The sequence below is a fragment of the Neovison vison genome, chromosome 6, assembly GCF_020171115.1.
Source record: "Neovison vison isolate M4711 chromosome 6, ASM_NN_V1, whole genome shotgun sequence".
NCBI classification, from domain to species: Eukaryota; Metazoa; Chordata; class Mammalia; order Carnivora; family Mustelidae; genus Neogale; species Neogale vison.
Window position 1 is genome coordinate 165,158,519 of NC_058096.1, and position 16,864 is coordinate 165,175,382.

The 16,864-nt window shown below is 48.1% G+C and overlaps 1 long non-coding RNA gene across 1 annotated transcript; it reads left to right on the forward strand.

The window, feature by feature from the left end:
• Positions 1 to 2,662: 2,662 nt before the first annotated feature.
• Positions 2,663 to 7,527, forward strand: LOC122910598. Its single transcript, XR_006385249.1, has 3 exons — positions 2,663 to 2,698; positions 6,847 to 6,902; positions 7,001 to 7,527. It is a non-coding gene; the product is annotated as an uncharacterized LOC122910598 (long non-coding RNA).
• The last annotated feature ends 9,337 nt before the right edge of the window (positions 7,528 to 16,864 follow it).

Consider the following 16,864-nt stretch of genomic DNA (forward strand, 5'->3'; position numbering starts at 1 on the left):
GCAGACATGACTGAGGGGCACTGTGCGCAAATTGGCATACTATGTACTTTCTAGGATTCTTGGCAGAACTCCCCACCCAGAAGCTCCTCAATGGGATGCTTGACTTTCTGCAATTAGTGTTTCATTTCTTTGACTTGAGAGTTTGATCCCTGTTAAAAATGTTATATCCCAAAAAAAGTCTCACCGTCAGCCTTCTTCATCACGACGGCCTCGGATCATCTCTGAGAAAGATCTTGCATCAACCCCTGGCAGATCCCAGCCTCCTCGGGATAAAAGTTAGGCAGTCGAGCCCATTCACCTCTCCTGCAACCTCTTCCTCCTTCTCCACTCCTCACACTGTACCTTCTCCATGGCCAGGACTCGGATCCTGTCCCTTTCTGTACCTGGGAAACCTCTGCTGAGACCCAGCGTCCCTTGGGCAGGTCCAGCCCCTCCCTATTCTAGGCACCCTTTTGCCATTTTGCTCATTCTCCCAACTTGGTCCCTGTCAGTCACTGGCTCCCAAAGTAAGTATGTGCTCTCTGGGGGCACAGTGTCCGCTATCTGAGCCAAAATAATTTGTAAGAACCCACTGGATGCACGGAGCTGGCCTCGCTGGGGCTTTCAGCCAGAATGCCTTCCTATCTCTTCTCCTCCTCCATATGGCGTGGGCTTCCTGGTGATAAGGGGGCCGGGTTCCAAGGATGAGTGTCCCAGGGAGAGAGAGAGTGCCAGGCAGAAGCCACATAAGCCACATTGCCTTTTAGGACCCAGCTTTGGAAGACACAAAGAGTCACTTGTATTGTATTCCTTTGTTTGACCTTTGCATATCAATGTCATGTTGTAAGACAGAGGATGTTGGTGTGACCACCATTGGAAGACACAATCTGCTACCCTAATATTCATGGCGAGGAGTTAATTAGTTAGATGGTCCCTGTAAGGAACGTGTCTGAGAAGCTGTCGATGCCTAAAAAATGTTCACTGTTATTATTAAGTACTGGAAGGATTGATGCCTGGTACTATTGGAACTTGTCTTGGGGAAGGACGGTCACAGAAGATTTTCTAAAGGAGGTAACATTTTACCAGAGATCTGAGGCAAAGTGTCAGGGGAAGGAGCTCCAGGCAGAGTGAATGGCATATGCAAGGGCCCTGAGGCCAATGTGTGTTGTGTTTTGTGTGTGTGTGTATGTGTGTATAATGAACTAAAAAGAAATGTGTCCTCAAGGACTGTTTTTTTTTTTTTTTCCCCTAGAACTAAATGAAGAAATGAAATCTTGTCTCATTTCAGGATGAGGAGGACTACACTATGTTTTTAGCTGCAACAGGGGCCTGAGGTTGGCCAGTGTGTCGGGGTGGAGGGCAGTGAGTGAAGCCTCAGTGCACCTGCTCCCGCAAGGTTAAGGGGGCAGCGGATGGAGGTCCAGGCTCTCCAAGCATGGCCTCTGACCCAAGGAACCCCGCCCAGCACTATGGTCGCCACCCACCCTGAATATCGGAGGCTGGGGCTGAGGAAAGTGGGTCCCCTCCAGCCCAACCCTGTGGACCCGAGTATTCATTCTAGGACAGCCACTTGCCACCCCAGCTCTGAGGGTGAGCACTTGGCTTGGGCTTCGGGTTAAGGCAGTCTGAACTCCTGCTGGACCCTAAGACCTTTGCTCCCCCGAGTGCTAGGATGGGGGTTGGCCTTTCTGTTCCCTTGGGGGCTGGGGCACAACAGCTCAACCCTTCCGTGGGTGGGAGTGGGTGACACTGAGCCTTCCCCTCCCTGTCCCTTGCCACTGCCTGGGACAGTGGGAGGAACGGTTACCTCCTAGGGCTACTGTGTGTCTCTCTTTGTCTCAAAGAGCCTTGAGAGATAGCAGGAGAGATTTAATTGCAGCCTGCCTGAGAACCTCAGAGGCACTGACCTTCCTGGCCACACCCCAAGCTTGGCACGCTTTAATTAAGAACAGAGCGCTGCTGCTTGGAGAAGCCCCGTCAGCCTGGTAAGCAGAGCCGCCATGGGATGGCCAGCTGACCCTCCCCGGGGGGTGTGTGGGGGGATCTGTGCTTTCACGGAGGGTGGCAATTTAGACCATGGTTGCTAGTTGTTATTTTCTGATCCATTGGTTGTGAAGGGAACAAATGAGTTCCGGAGCTGCCCTTTCTGGCAACGCACCTTGTATCCACCCTCCAGCTCCTTTTCCTGGTCAGCATGTCTGTGTGACATGCTGGGCAGTGTGGGGCTATCTCCGTGGCTGTGCCACGAGGCTGTAGACAAAACAACGTGAGACCCAAGCTGATTGGGTATCCCTGGTCCTTCCTCCCCAAACCAGAACCTTTATCCATTGGGGCAGCACAGCATGGAGGCTGAGATCAGACCCTGAGCCTATGACTTCCTGACTGTGTGACCTTGGGAAAGTCATTCAGCCTCTCTGAGCATGGTTCCTCACCTGAGCAGTGGCTTCTTGAAAATGCCTGAGAGAGCACAGTGCCAGGTGTGGACCCAGTTCCTGTCCTTGTCCCACCATCGGCGTGGACCTGGGGCTGGGGGTGCCTAGTGCGGCACACGTGCACACTGACTGCTTACCCCCTGCAGTGCCTGCGTCTTTCTGCTCCTCTGCCTGAGGTCCCTCTCCTGTGTCAGAAGAGCCTACCAGCGTGGAGGTTTATTGATTCTGTGTACCTGCCTCCCTCCAGCAGCCTTCTTTCAATAAAGGATGGGAGTTGCAGCCCCATGGTGGGTAATTTTTTTTTACTGTTAATTTGTTTATATTATTTTTATTTTATCTTATGTAGTTCTTTTGTCCTTAGGTTTATCTAAAGAAAGATACACTGTCTAATTATTGTTTTTTTCCAAAATTTTAAATTGTGATAAAATTTACATAGCATAAAATTACCATCTTAACCATTTTTAAGTGGATATAGTTAAGTACACTCACACCGTTGTGTAACCAATTCCAGAACTTTTTTCATCTTGCAAAATTGAAACTCAGTGCCCATAAACATGAACTCCTCATTCCCTTCCCCCAGCCCCAGGCAACCATCCTTCTACTTTCTGTCTCTAGGAATCTGACTGCTCTAGGGAACAGAATTGCTGGGTCATACATTATTTCTATGTTCATCACTATTCTACATAGTTTTGATTTGCATTTACCTACTGATCACTTTCTGGAATAAAACCTGTATTTTTTTCAAGGCTGGTTGGACAGTGAGAGAAAATTTAAACTAGTGCTAACAAAAATGAAAACTTATTGGCTCGTGTAACTGAAAGTCCAGGATGATTTTGGCTTCAGGCATGGCTGGATCCAGGTGTTCAAATCATGCCTCTCCGCTTCTTGGCTCTGCTTTCTTCTGGGCCAGATTCATTCTCAGGCAGGCTTTCCCCATGTAGTAGCCAAGGGAATGACTGGTAACTTCACGGTGATAGTAGTCTTCCAAAAGAAAAACGGTGTCTCATTCCCAATAGCTACCATTAGAGTCCTATAGAGGGTTCCCAGTGAGCTAAGTGTGAAAATGCTCCACTGGTCACTGAGGGCAGGGGTATGAAATGGTCTGACTGAACAGGCATGGGTCAGGAACTGGGCTGGGTCAGTTCCACCTGGGCCATGAGCCCTGAGAGTGGGCCCCCAGAGCAGGTGTCCACAGCTGGCATCAAGTTGGTGCTGCTCTGTCTTTGGCTGCTTTGCTGGGGTTCCAGCCTTGCCATGTAGTCTTTGTCTCATCGTGGTTCCCCATTCCTGAGTGCATAGTCACTGGTCCTCCTGACTCCGCCCTCCCATCAGGGCAGCTCCTCAGCTGCCATCTGGATTCTGGGAACTGAGAGGAGGCCATTGGCAGTAGGGGATATGGGTTTGACCAGTGACTGAGCAGGTGTAGGGAATTAGCATCACCTGGTGAGAGGGGATGGGTACAGGGCCAAGCCTGTGCAAAGCAGGTGGCAGATGGCCATTTGAGCCAGGACCCTAGCTGCGGGGAGACTGGGTAGAGTCTGGAAGAGGCCTGTGGAGACCCTGAAGAGCATCCAGGACCAGCTCTCAAGTCTCTGTGGGGCTATTCAACAGAATCCACTCTGGACACTGGGGTTGTAGAGATAATGCAGACACCTTATGAAGGCAGATAATGAGGCAGGTAACTCGAGTGACTGTCTCCTAAGAGTATTGAAAGCACTCTGGGGACAGGGGCTGGCTGAGCAGATGACTTTGACTCCCATACGATCCAAGAATCCCTTAGATGTGGGGTACGGCTGTGGCACTCAAGGAAGACTCTGGCATCCCAGGGCCAGGCCTGCGCAAGTCTGAGACGAGAAGGCAGGGTTGCTCCCATGCCCCTGACTCCCCATCCTCCTGGGTGGGCCCGAGGCAGGCAGACCACCTCAGCCAAGACCCCAGCACACCCACAAAGGAGGGGCAGACGTGTGTGTTTTATAATCAGAGTGAATTAGAAGTCCTATTGCGCTGGGAATTCTCCTCTTCCAATTTTGCAAACTCTCTGGAGATAATTGGAGGCCCCCTGGTGTGTCAGAACCCAGGGCCGGGAATCCTGGGGCGGGGGCAGAGAATCGCTGAGGGAAGAGCCATCTGCTCCTGTTTCCGGCTCTCCCGAACCACAGATTTTAAATGTGCTGGTTAAGTCGTTTCTCCCTGAAGTCTTCCTGTGCCTGGGGACGATTTTGAGATCAATGGCTCACCCTAGGATCCAGCTAGGTCATGCCTTTCATGCTATAGATGGGAAACTGAGGCCAGAGAGGGGAAGCTACCTGCTCAGAGCTACGGGCGCTGGGGAAAGAGAATGCAGGAAACAGATAGGGTAATTGCGGGGCAGAGGATCGCCCTACAGGAGATGAGATCAGGGGCCTTTGCCACTTGGGAGAACATCAGGCCCATACTGGAAGGTAGGGGGTCAGGAGCAGTCAAGGACGAAGATGTCATACCCTTTATCAGGGTCACCGAAACAAGCCCCTGTCTTATGCCAGCCCCTCCAGCCCCCAGTTTTGTTTTCTCTCACCCACCAGCCCACCTGCCCTTCTCAGATGAGAGCTAAATTGCAAAATGAAATCACAAATTCAATACACTGGGGCTCAGTGGGGATAACAGCTTGATGTGTGAATCCTTCACCTACCCCCCCTCCAACACACACACGTACGCACACACTGGGTTTAATAGTGGATGACGCCTGAATTCAGGACTTAAAAACTCAGTTGCCTGCAGGGGCCAGTAGGTGGCACAGACAAAGGACATGGGTGGGGGAGACTATAGGGAATAGTGGAGACTAGTAAACACTTGACTTAACGGGGAAACCCCTGCTGTTTCCAGGCAACTGTTGCCACGCCATGGGGAGAGGGCATAAATCTTTGGCTATTTCAAAAGAAATCGACGATTCCAATTTTTAAACAAAGACCTCACATTTTTACACATTGGCAACTTGTTCACATTTCTATAGGACTTGAAGAGGGTCGGCAGGCTGGATTTGTGCTGGAGCGCCCTTCACTTGAGAAAGGGACTGTGTTGGTGATAAAAAATCCTGAGTAGAGGGGGAGGGGGGGAAGAAACATTTTAACGTCTGGCAGTTATAAGTAACAGTAAGCTCCTAGAGGCAGTAGGATACAGAGATAAACTAGACAGATCCAGGGCTCGTGTTCTAGTGGGGAGCTGGCTGTGGTGACACAAATGACCACACCAGTCATGACTTAACTACAGGGTAGAGGTCCAACACTTAGTGGAGCCAGGCACTGTGCTGGGGGATGTCTCCCTGATCTCATGAGCCCCCCAGATACCCTGCTGTCCTCCCTGGGGGAAGGTGAGCTGACACCCATGGCTGACTGTCTTTACGACTCTGGAGATGAGAGAATAGGGAGGGAGACCGTGGCTTGTGCCATGTCATCCCTGCTCACTGAGGCACCAGCACTCCTCACATGACCCTCAGTGCTGGGCGGGGTTCCCATGGGCGGGTAAGGGGCAGCTCTAGCAGCATTGAACAGACACATCCTTCATGCTGAACACATACGTGGACGTACGTCACAGAGCAAGACCAAAAGAAATGCAAATCCTATGTACTCGCCATGCAGCTGCTTCCATGAGCGCCGACTGGTTTTGTCACTGTGGTCTTGAGCACCCTCCGCTATAAAGCTGCGGCCATGTTTTATATGAGCCCACCATGCTGGGCATGGTGGGTACCCTGATAGGTTGTTGGCCTGAGGCTGGCTGAACAGAGAGCTGCCCTGGGAGGTTTTTCAACTGGAACTCAACAGGAGCAGCAGAAGCCGCCAGCGGCCCTGCATCTCACACTGCAGAAGACGCCAGTTTGCAGTGAAGGAGCACGAACCCAACCAGAGAGGCACCCACATGGGAATCAGCAGGGGTGTCCCAGTGGCAGGGTGCCCTGGTCCCTGATGTGTCCCCGTCCCTCTTTTTATGAGACACCTGGATCTTTCTAATAACTATCTTTTTAAATTTTAAAAAATATTTAAAAATTATTTTATACTTGAATTTAAAAAGTTGTGCTAAAAAGACACATGAGATAAAACTGGACATTTCAACCATTTATTAGTGTCCAGTTTGGTGGCATCAAGGACATTCAAGTTGTGCAGCCATCCCATCCCCAGAACTCTTCATCCTCCCCAAACTGAAACTCTGTCCCCATGAAACACAAACTCCCCCTGTCACCCGCATCCGCCCCCCATTCTACTTTCTGTCCCCGAGGTGACTCAAGGGATCTCATGTAAGTGAAATCACACAGCGGGTGTCCTTTGTGACTTGCTGATTTCACTTACCTCAATGTCCTCAATTTAACAAGGACATTTTGCCCCAGCAAGTTCAAGTGGGGATTTTGTTGCTTGCAACCAAAACGACACTAATGACTAATTCAATCACTATGACTTTTTCCTAGCAACTGAATTCAAACGGTAACATGGAACACTGTTGAGAGAAACACCTCTGTATAAGGTCAGTACCTTTTTTTCCAGGAAATCCAACTGGTTCAGTCACTACCTGACGGAAATGTTGACTTTCTTTCATTTTTTTCTTCTTTTGGTTGTCACCAGTCTCATCTTGCCTGCAGCCTTGCCGCCTACAGTGCTGAGCGTCGCTGGTCTCCGGCCCACAGACCCTGGCCAATTGTGACGTCCCCCTGGGGGGGGTTGCTCCGTGTGTGTGACCGAGCCCCGAGTCTGACACTGCTTGTGATGGGCTCCTCCAGGGGCAAGTCGGACAAGGCTGGGACCATTCTCAGGCCAACTGCGGCTTTTCCTCTCCACCCTTAGCAATTCTCAACACCAACATCTCTGCTAGATCTCTGTCTCCTCCGTGGTTTGGTCACCTGCTTTCTGCCGACATACAGACTCAGGTACCAGCGGGGTCAAATACTCCACCACATGCTCAGCGATCCCAGTGACAGCTGCCTGCTCCATGCCTTTGCCTGTCCTGAGTCCTCTTGTCTGTCTGAGCCTTGTCCCCAACCTGCCCTTCCTCGGTCAGACACAGAGGTCAGCGATCAATGGACCACACATCAGGCCTGGAGTTTGGGATGTGTTTGGAGGACACCTGAGGCCAAGGTCACATTTGGATTCTGTGTAAGTGGGGGAGTCAGGGCAGGGGCTCTTTGGGGTCCGCCGGTGCTGGGGACCAGGTATTGCCAATCATTCAGAGCAGCCTTCCCCCACCTCAGGAGAAGGGCCCTGGAGCTAGTGGCAGCTGCTGGTTGGGGTTTATGTCACACTCCCTCCAACTCAACAACCCCCTGGGCCAATGACTTGGACCACTATGGCCAGCCCTAAGTGTAGGAAGAGCTTTGTGCTGTGGTCCTGCCCTGGATCTCTGTGGGGACTGGGCTCCAGCTGAGACAGCCCGTTTTTTTCCCCCGTCTGTCCCGTGTGACCCTACGTGTCCCATGTGATCCTGTCTGGCCGTGTGACCCTGCCTATCCTCTGTGTCTTCCTTTCTTTCTTATAAGAGCCCTCCCTTAAAAGTCATATCCCTTGGTACCCCCTCAGCCTTGCTTCTAGGACACCCTGGGGGGGTTGGGCTGGGAAGGGAGAAGGCAGTAAACAGGAGGCCGGGTTAGCAGTTATGAGCCTGAGAGGAGTCAGGATGGACGGGAATGGGGCTGCGGCTGGTGCGTGGGTGAGGCCAGAGCCGGGCAGGGAATGCTGGCAAGGCTCTCCGCAGAGGGGTGGCCCTGCTCCTGGCCTCCAGCCCCACTGGTCTTGACACCTAGGGCAGTTTGGGGTACGAAATATCTTTCAACAGTAGTGCCTTCCTGCTCTTAGATTTTAGCAGTCCAGGCCCACATGCCCAGTAGGATCTCAGGGCTATTGTTCCTTGGGGGTATTGAAGTCATGTTAAAGCAGAAATGTGTGATACCACTTGTACAAGATGGGAAGGCAGACGTCACTCAGGAGCAAGGAGATAGGTGTGAGAGTGCAGGCCAGTGGGGATTTGCAGCCAGGGGGCGGGGCTGGTCCTCAGATGGGAAATGAGGAAAAGGAAGCATCAGGAGAAATGGGGATTCTTGCTGAAGTCTGGCACCCCTGGGGGTGGGGGGCAGACAGAGCCTAGCAGAGGGTTCTGGAAGAGGAACCAGATCAGATCTGGGGGCTGGGGGAGTGAGGGAGGGTTCTGATGAGGCTGACGTGGCAGGGTTTTTCTACAATGGAATTTTACCAGGAAGTACACGCACAGGGCTAGGTAAGGGCTCAGAAGCCTGGCTCTTTGGTTGGATGGAGTTGTGGTCAGTACACAAGAACAAGAATAAGAGCAAAGGGAGTAGTAGGGAATTTGGGTAAATTGGAAGGGGAGGTGAACCATGAGAGACTATGGACTCTGAAAAACAGTCTGAGGGGTTTGAAGTGGCGGGGGGGTGGGAGGTTGGGGTACCAGGTGGTGGGTATTATAGAGGGCACAGCTTGCATGGAGCACTGGGTGTGGTGAAAAAATAATGAATACTGTTTTTCTGAAAATAAATAAATTGGGAAAAAAAAAAAAAAGAGCAAAGGGAATGGACAGAGGCAGTCGGTCCTGGCATGCATCCTAATACTAGTAGCTGCGGGGACAGAAGTTTGGGGAGCCCTAGTAAGGGGAATGGTGTGGGGTGGCAGGTAGGATTCAAGACCTGGGACAGCAATATCCCTGCCACACAAGCAGGCCACCCTCCCCCCAATCTCTGGTCTGCACAGATAAGGGTCAGGCCTGGCCCCGTGTCTTAGGAGGCATCCCTATTTCTGGGGCTCTAGAGGCCAGTTGGAAATTTGTTCTTCTGGTCCTTCAGTCCAGGCGGTGGCCCAGGGCTGAGCTTTGCAATGGGGTGGGAAGGGGTCCCCTTGGTCTGCAAAGCCGGCTCCAGTCCTGAGGCCGGAGCTGGTCTGAGCTTGCCTGCCCAGCCCCAGGTCCCACTCCAGGAGGAACCCCAGGAGGGACCCCAGGGTTGGCAGGGTACCTCATTCTCTTGACAGGGCAGTTTAGAAACAAAAGATCAGGAGTGGCCCAGATTCTTGGTCACTTTCACAGCTGCTTCATGCCCCTGGGCGTCGGGGGGGGGGTAGTGGGGGGCGGGAAGAGTGACTGTTCTGTCCTTCTGCAAACACAAACACCCAAAGGCGTCCTGATAATTCATTAGAAAGAAATCTGCCTTGCTCCTTTAAGAAAAAGGAATAGCTCCCTTCAGCAGAATGCTGGTTGTAGCAGCTTGAGCCCAGGTTGTAAAGCAGCCCAATTGTATGCAAATGTATGTACCTGTTGGGAGGGGGATGGGCGCTGCCTGAGGAAACCCAGAGAGAAAGCCGCGATCAAAGGCAGCACTGGATCCCAGCCTCTTAGAACCCAGAATCCTATAGCCTCAGAATAATTAGTGCTTATTATCACACAGCCTTAGAAGAATGGCAGAGAGCGAAAGCAGGAAGGAGAACCAAGGGCCCCCTTTGTCCAGTGGGGGCCAGAGGGCCAGTAATGTCTGCCGATGCCCCCCCCACCCCCCAGCCTTGCACCCACCTGACACCTGCTGGGCACACACGGTGGCGCCTGCCCTCTGGGATGCTGTCACCAACAAAGTTGGAAAGAAGAGATAGAAAGAATGAGAGGTGCTTCTGGTGACTGGAGCTTGTGACACCAAAGGCCATGGGGCAAGGTGACCGTTCTTGAATGTAAGCAACAGGGATGGTTGTCAGCGGGTCCTGGGAAGGGGCTTTGGTTGCTAGGGTCCTTGACACCGTTTCATGACAGAAATGTCTCCACTGCATTTGTAGCAACTGACCGCCGTCAGGAAGGGGAGGAGGGGTCCTGTGCCTCTGCAAGGAGGGGACCCCTCACCCCTCTTGGTGAGCAAGCAGGTGCCATTTGTGAGAGAGAATGAGGTTGGCTCCGTGGGAGGACTGGTGAGGGGCATGTGATGAACTGACAGCTGCCAACCACAGTCATTTCTGCAAGGAGTGGGCTGGCCAGTTGAGAGCCCCATTTTGTCCGACACTCCCCAGCTCCTGGTCTTGCTCTGTGAGAAGCAGAGAATCAGCATTTCTGAGCAGTGAAGGGATTGGACATGCGGGCATACATGTGGGCATGACCTTGGCCTTGCATCTTTGAGGGGGGTGAAGGCATTCATTCCTGAGGCCCTTCTGGGCAGGGGCAAGAGAAGTCTAGGGCCTCGGGCTTGCCTGGTCCCTGAGCCTTTTCTTGGGGTCTTGGCCTGGATTCTGGGCTCACACTTGCTGCCGTTCACACTTTTGCTCTTTACTCCTACGTTCCATGTGCATTGGTCTGTACATCACAGTGGGAAAGACGAAAGTGGAGTGCCACGACTCTCATTCTTCTTCTGATTTCAATAGGAAGCACCATCTCACAGGCCCACTGGGGGCAGGGAATACAGAGCAAAGTCTGACACTTCAAAACAGCCAGGAGCAGTGAAATGGAGACTGCGGCCCATCCAAGGGGCAGCTGAGGTCCATGCTTGTCACAGGGTAATGTGGGCTCAGTTCTGGCAGGGCTTCCTTTCTATTGAGAAGTTGGAAATCTAGACTTCTGGGTAGTATCTAATTTTTCAATATTAACAGTAGTTCAGTGATGAGGAGGAGGACAACAGCCTTATGTGGGCCAAATAAAAAAATACTAGAGTTGGATCCCCCTATGACCGTTGGACTACCTCTAACCTCTTGAGTATCTGTTTTCAGGATCCATTCTGGTCCTGGGATCCTGCATCCTAGCACAGGCACTAAGGGCTGGTGAGTGGAGGAATTCTAGTCTGATCTGGTCTGATCTAGTCTGGTCTGGTCTGGTTTGGTCTAGTGTGGTCTGGTCTGATCTGGTCTATCGTCTCTGGTCTGGTCTGGCCTGTTCTAGTTTGGTCTGGTCTGGTCTGTTCTAGTTTTTTTTTTTTTTTTTAAAGATTTTATTTATTTATTTGACAGAGAGAAATCACAAGTAGATGGAGAGGCAGGCAGAGAGAGAGAGAGAGAGGGAAGCAAGCTCCCTGCTGAGCAGAGAGCCCGATGCGGGACTCGATCCCAGGACCCTGAGATCATGACCTGAGCCGAAGGCAGCAGCTTAACCCACTGAGCCACCCAGGCGCCCTGGTCTGTTCTAGTTTGGTCTGTTCTATTGACTCCAGTTTGCTCTATTCTAATCTGGTCTGGTCTGGTCTAATCTGATCTGGTCTGGTCTGGTTTAGTCTGATCCCCCCATCCACTGATTATTTCCTCTGAGAAGAAACTGTTAGGCAATGAGTGACACAGAAGAGTCCAGCATTCTCTGCCCTAAACAAGTTACCAGTCTGGCAGCAGTAAAGACAGGATACAATTAAGATCTTGATGATTAAACAAAATACAGTGTGTCATATGAGAGGAATGACCCATATGTTGGATTGTGTTCTCTTGTTTTTTCCTGTTTTGGATGGATTTTCCTTTCTACTTGGGCACAGCATCTTGATTTTCCTGTAGAGAATCACAAGCTCTCTACTCTCAGTTTTTGTGGTAGAGGTAGGGTTGTCTCTCCCTCCAAGTGTCCAGATGGGAGCAAATTACATAGGCTTAGACAATCAGAATGTTCTATTCTCCTCCATTCCCATGGCGATGGGTTCAAGGGTGGACATGTGACTTCAGCTAGGCTGATGAGATGCAATTTGGGAACATCTATTGTCAAGAAAGAAAGTTCTCTTTTTGTTGGTAAGAATGTAGGATTGGGACAAGTCACATTTGCCACCACTTGGTAGAGGGTTTACAAAAAACGTGACCAACTCAGAAAGAGATTGTGATACTCCTGATCATGTTGTTCAAACACTAAGATCAAAATAGGCCTGAGGTTTTCAGTTTCTTGAGTCAATAAATTCCTTGTTTTGCTGAAGCCACTTTGAGCTGAGAGTCTGTCACGTACATCCTATAGAATCCTGTCCAAAACAAATACCATGGGGGTGAATTTGGAGTAGTTTCCTCAGGTGTGAGGATCCAGAAAAGATTTCATGGAAAAGGTAGCATGGAACAGGCAAGTAAGCAATATTTTGAAATCCAGTGGAAGGTAGGAGAGTGTTCCAAGTAGAACAGAGCTCATAGCATGAGCCAAAGCTCGGCAGGAAAAATGGGCACATTTGAATAACAGAGAGAAGCTTAATTTGGATCAAGCACAGAGTATTTATGGGGTCTCCACGAGAGAGCAGTACTAAATACAGTTGGAAAGATTGGACAGAACCGGAGTAGGGGGTGGGGCTAAGGTTTACATTACATGCTAAGAAATTGTTGTCTAATGTATGCAGCAGTGTGACCCTTGGGGAGGATGGATGGAACCATGCTTCCCTGAGGAAAGTTATGGTCCATTTAAGAAGCTACAGTGGAAGCAGGAAGATGTGATTTTAACCTGGTGGCTGCCCTAACATGTGGGTAGATTCCAGGGTGGATATTTACTTCCCTGGGCCCATATTCCTTTGATCTTATCCATAGAAATGGGTGTGGGAAGATGAGGGGTGAATTACTTTAGTTCCCGGTGTTGAGCCAGTATGCAACTAACTCCTTTATCCATCCAGAATTCATGTTGCTGTACAGCAGAAGGTGAATAGGTCATTCATTTTTCTCCTTTAAATTATCAGCCAGTTGTTCCAGTGCCATTTGTTCAATAATTTGTTCTTTCCCTGCTGAATTCAAGTGTCATATTTAGTGTATAGTAAATTTTTATCTTTAACAAGTTCCTTTTTGTCAGACTTTCTATTGTGTTCTTCTGTGTTCTTTTATTGTTCCTCGTGTTCTTTCCAGGTGACACACTCATAACTGTTATTTCATAATAGGAATCCCCTCATTATAGCTTTTTTTTTTCCATTATAGCTTTTTAAAAAATCTAAAATATTTTGGCTGTCCTAATTTGCTTATTGCAAAAAATATACTTGCAGATTACTTTGCTAAAAATTTAGTTCTGATAGAAATGAAATTTATTCTAGAAATTAATTTGTAGGGGTACTGGCAACCATAGAATATTTACCCCTCCCCTAGTGGAATATTGGATGACTTCTTTAATATGCCCATTATAGCTCTGCGATTTTATTGTTATACCTCACATACATTTTTAAAAGATTTATTTATTTATTTGAGAGAGAAAGAGAGACAGCGCACATGAATGGGGGCGGGGAGGAGGAGCAGCGGGAAATGGAGAAGCAGACTCCCTGCGGAGCCAAAGGCAGATGCTCAACCAGCTGAGCTGCTCAGACACACCTTACTCACATACATTTTGTGAAAAGGTTATTCCTAGATAATTTATGGTTTTCAATTGTGCTTTGCAATTTTATTACATGTTTACTTTGTATGACTATGCCACTGAAACTTTGTGATGTTTCCAGTAGTTATCCAGTTGATACTATCAGAAAATAACTTAGGTACCTCTTTTCTAATTGAAATTTATTTTTCATGTCTTATTTAGCTGACTAGACCTTTCAGATCAGCTTAAAATAATATTAGTAATAGCAGACATCCTTGCTTCATTTCTGTACAATGGAAATGTCTCTAATAGTGTTTTTGAATATTGAGAATGACATTTGTTTTTAATTTAAAATAGGTATATTTTCTCATGAAAAGCAAAACTAAAAGATAATATATATGCAATAAAGGTTGTATGGGGCTTATAAAGCCCAAGATATTTATTATCTGGGCCTTTACAAAATGAGTTTTCAAACTCCTGATCTGATGATTTTTATGTTTTTTGAATTATTGATGTGATGCTATTAATATTGAACCATCCCTGAATTTCTAGGCCAAGCCTGGATTTGACCAAAATTCTACTTGATTTGCCATCCTTAGGAGAACAAAAGCAGGGTCCACATTTTAGAAAGGGAAGATCATGGGCCTCTCTGGCCAGAAGGGCAGAACTTACGAGCACCAGCATCCTGAGAATGATGAAGAAATCATGGCAGAAGGGAAACATTGCATTTTATGGGGGTGTTTTGACATTGTATTTTGTGGATGACTTTTGGTGGCTTTAGCTCTTGGGCAAATGGCATTGATGACTATTTTCAAAGTGCATTGACAGCGAGGTTGGTGACATTTGTTTCACTCCCAAGGGGTCTCTCTTTGGTTTCCTGTGAAGGAGAAAGTAGTCAGCAGAGAGCTGTTGTACATTTGGCTAACAGGGGTGAGTTTAGATCTTCCCTTTAATGACCAGCCTATGCGGTCAGCTCTTGTGGCCTTTGTCCTCGGAGCCAAGTCAGAAAGTTGTCACAACTCTTGCAGTTTTGAATGGTCAGAAAGTGACCACCTTTTGGGTCATGAGGCAGTGTAGGTGCGGTCAAAGCCCGAGGTGGCTACCAGGATGTATACCGGCAGAGCTGATCAGAATAGAGAGTGATCATCCTCCACCCTCCATGTCTCTGTTTCAGAACAGGCACTTAATTTGAAGTTGAATTCTCCCTGGAATTCAGTAAAGCACACAATAGTGAGCAGCATGTGTATTTGTATGTTTGTGTGTACATGTGAGTGTGCAAACTGAAGAAAGCGCTAGGTCCTCCCTCTGCTCCATGAAATACAACATAGTGACAATAAGCATGGGTAGACACAGTTCATAAATAGAACTAATTCAGTGGGAACGAGAAGTTGGTCTCAGAGGTGAACACAGGAGCATAAGCCCCTCAGAAATTACAGACATCTTGGCAGTAATGTTGGTGGAGCTATGGGTTTCCATGGAACACAGAATAGGTGTTCAAGTCAGTCTTATCTATATTTAAGAAGTCAGCAGAAATCATCTGTTATCCGAGTTTCTTCTAGGAAAGACAGAGAGCACAAAAAGATACATTTTAATGCCTAGAAATAAACCCTGTGGACATTTTGGTGGCTAGTCTTCTAGATTTTTAGTTATGCTTGCAGACAGGCACTCTAAGTTGGCTGTGGGATCATAGAAAGAAAACAGATATTGGTCTCTGCCGCTGGATCCTGGCACTGGGCTCATAAAACCCTTGTGATTTCCTATGTGATAAGAACATTAGGAGTATGTCTTATTTTAGTATTTGGTCTTTGACCCCATCCCCGACACAGGGATCCTATAACTCTTGTGAATTCCTAAGTGATAAGAGCACTAGAAGCATCTTCTGTTCTACTGAAGTGATTCTGGGTGGGTTCCTGGATGGCTTCTGGATTGGGGCTGGTCATCAGAAAGTCCAAGCCATAATTAGAAGCTTGGCATTTTCAGCCCCATTTTCAACCCTCCAGAGAGGAGAAAGGGGCTGGAAATAAAGTTAATATTTGATACCATCTCTGTGAAAAAACCCCCATAAAAACCCCAGTAGTATGGGATTCAGAGAGCTTCCAGCTTGGAGAACACACCCAGGAAGGTGACATACCCCAAGTCCATGGGGGTAGAAACTCCTGTGCTCAGGATCTTCTCACGCTATGCACCTCACCCTATGTATCTCTTTATCGGGCCTGTTCAACCGTATCCTTCATCATATCTTTTAATAAACTGAAAAATGTAAGTAAACGTTTCCCTGAGTTTTGTGAACCACTCTAGCATATTACTCAAACAAGTGGGGGGTCTTTGGAACCTCCAATCTCTGTTGTTTGGTTGGAAACACAGGTGATAGTCTCAGCTTATGACTGGCATCTGGAGTGGGGGTTGCCATCTTATAGGACTGAACCCTTTACCTAACAGGTGTGATGCTATCTCCAGGCAAATAATGTCAGAATTGAGTTAAATTGTCAGACACACAGCTGGTATCACAGAGAACTGCTTGGTGTGGGCAAAATCCCCCCCACATTTGGTGAGTAGAAGTGAAGTGTTCTATATGAGTAGTAAGGAAGACACACAGGTGGGAAACTGGTTAGGTTTTCCCTTAGACATGGGTCCAATCAATACCCATTCCCAATCACCTTTTTAGTGGTCTACAGTAAGGGCTAAAAAGAAGAGCAGTTAATTTCCCAGTCTTCTTTGCACCTGGGTAGCTTATGGCCCACACACTTGAGTGCCATGAGACCTAGGGAGAAACCTGCTGAGGTTTATCTTCTTTGAAGAAATGTCTACTCAAATCTTTGACCATTATTTATTAAGCTATTTGTCTCTTTATTATTAAATTATAATAGTTCTTCATGTATTTTGGATACTAGAACCTATCAGATATATAATTTCCAAATATTTTTCCAGTTTTATGGGTTGTCTGTTCACATTTTTCCTCTGAAACAAAAACTTAAATTTTGATGAAGTCCAATTCATCTTTTTTGCTTTGATTGCTTGTGTCTTATGTATAATATCTAAGAAAGCATTGGCTAATCCAAGCTCACAAAGATTTATCCTATCTTCTCTTCTAGTAGTTTTATAGTTTTAGTGCTTACATTTAGGTCTTACCTATTTTGAATTAATTTTTGTGTATATGGTGTGAGGTAGGGATTGTCTTTTTTTTTTTTTTTTAAGATTTTATTTGTTTATGTGACACAGAAAAAGGGAGAGCACAAGCAGTGGGCGCA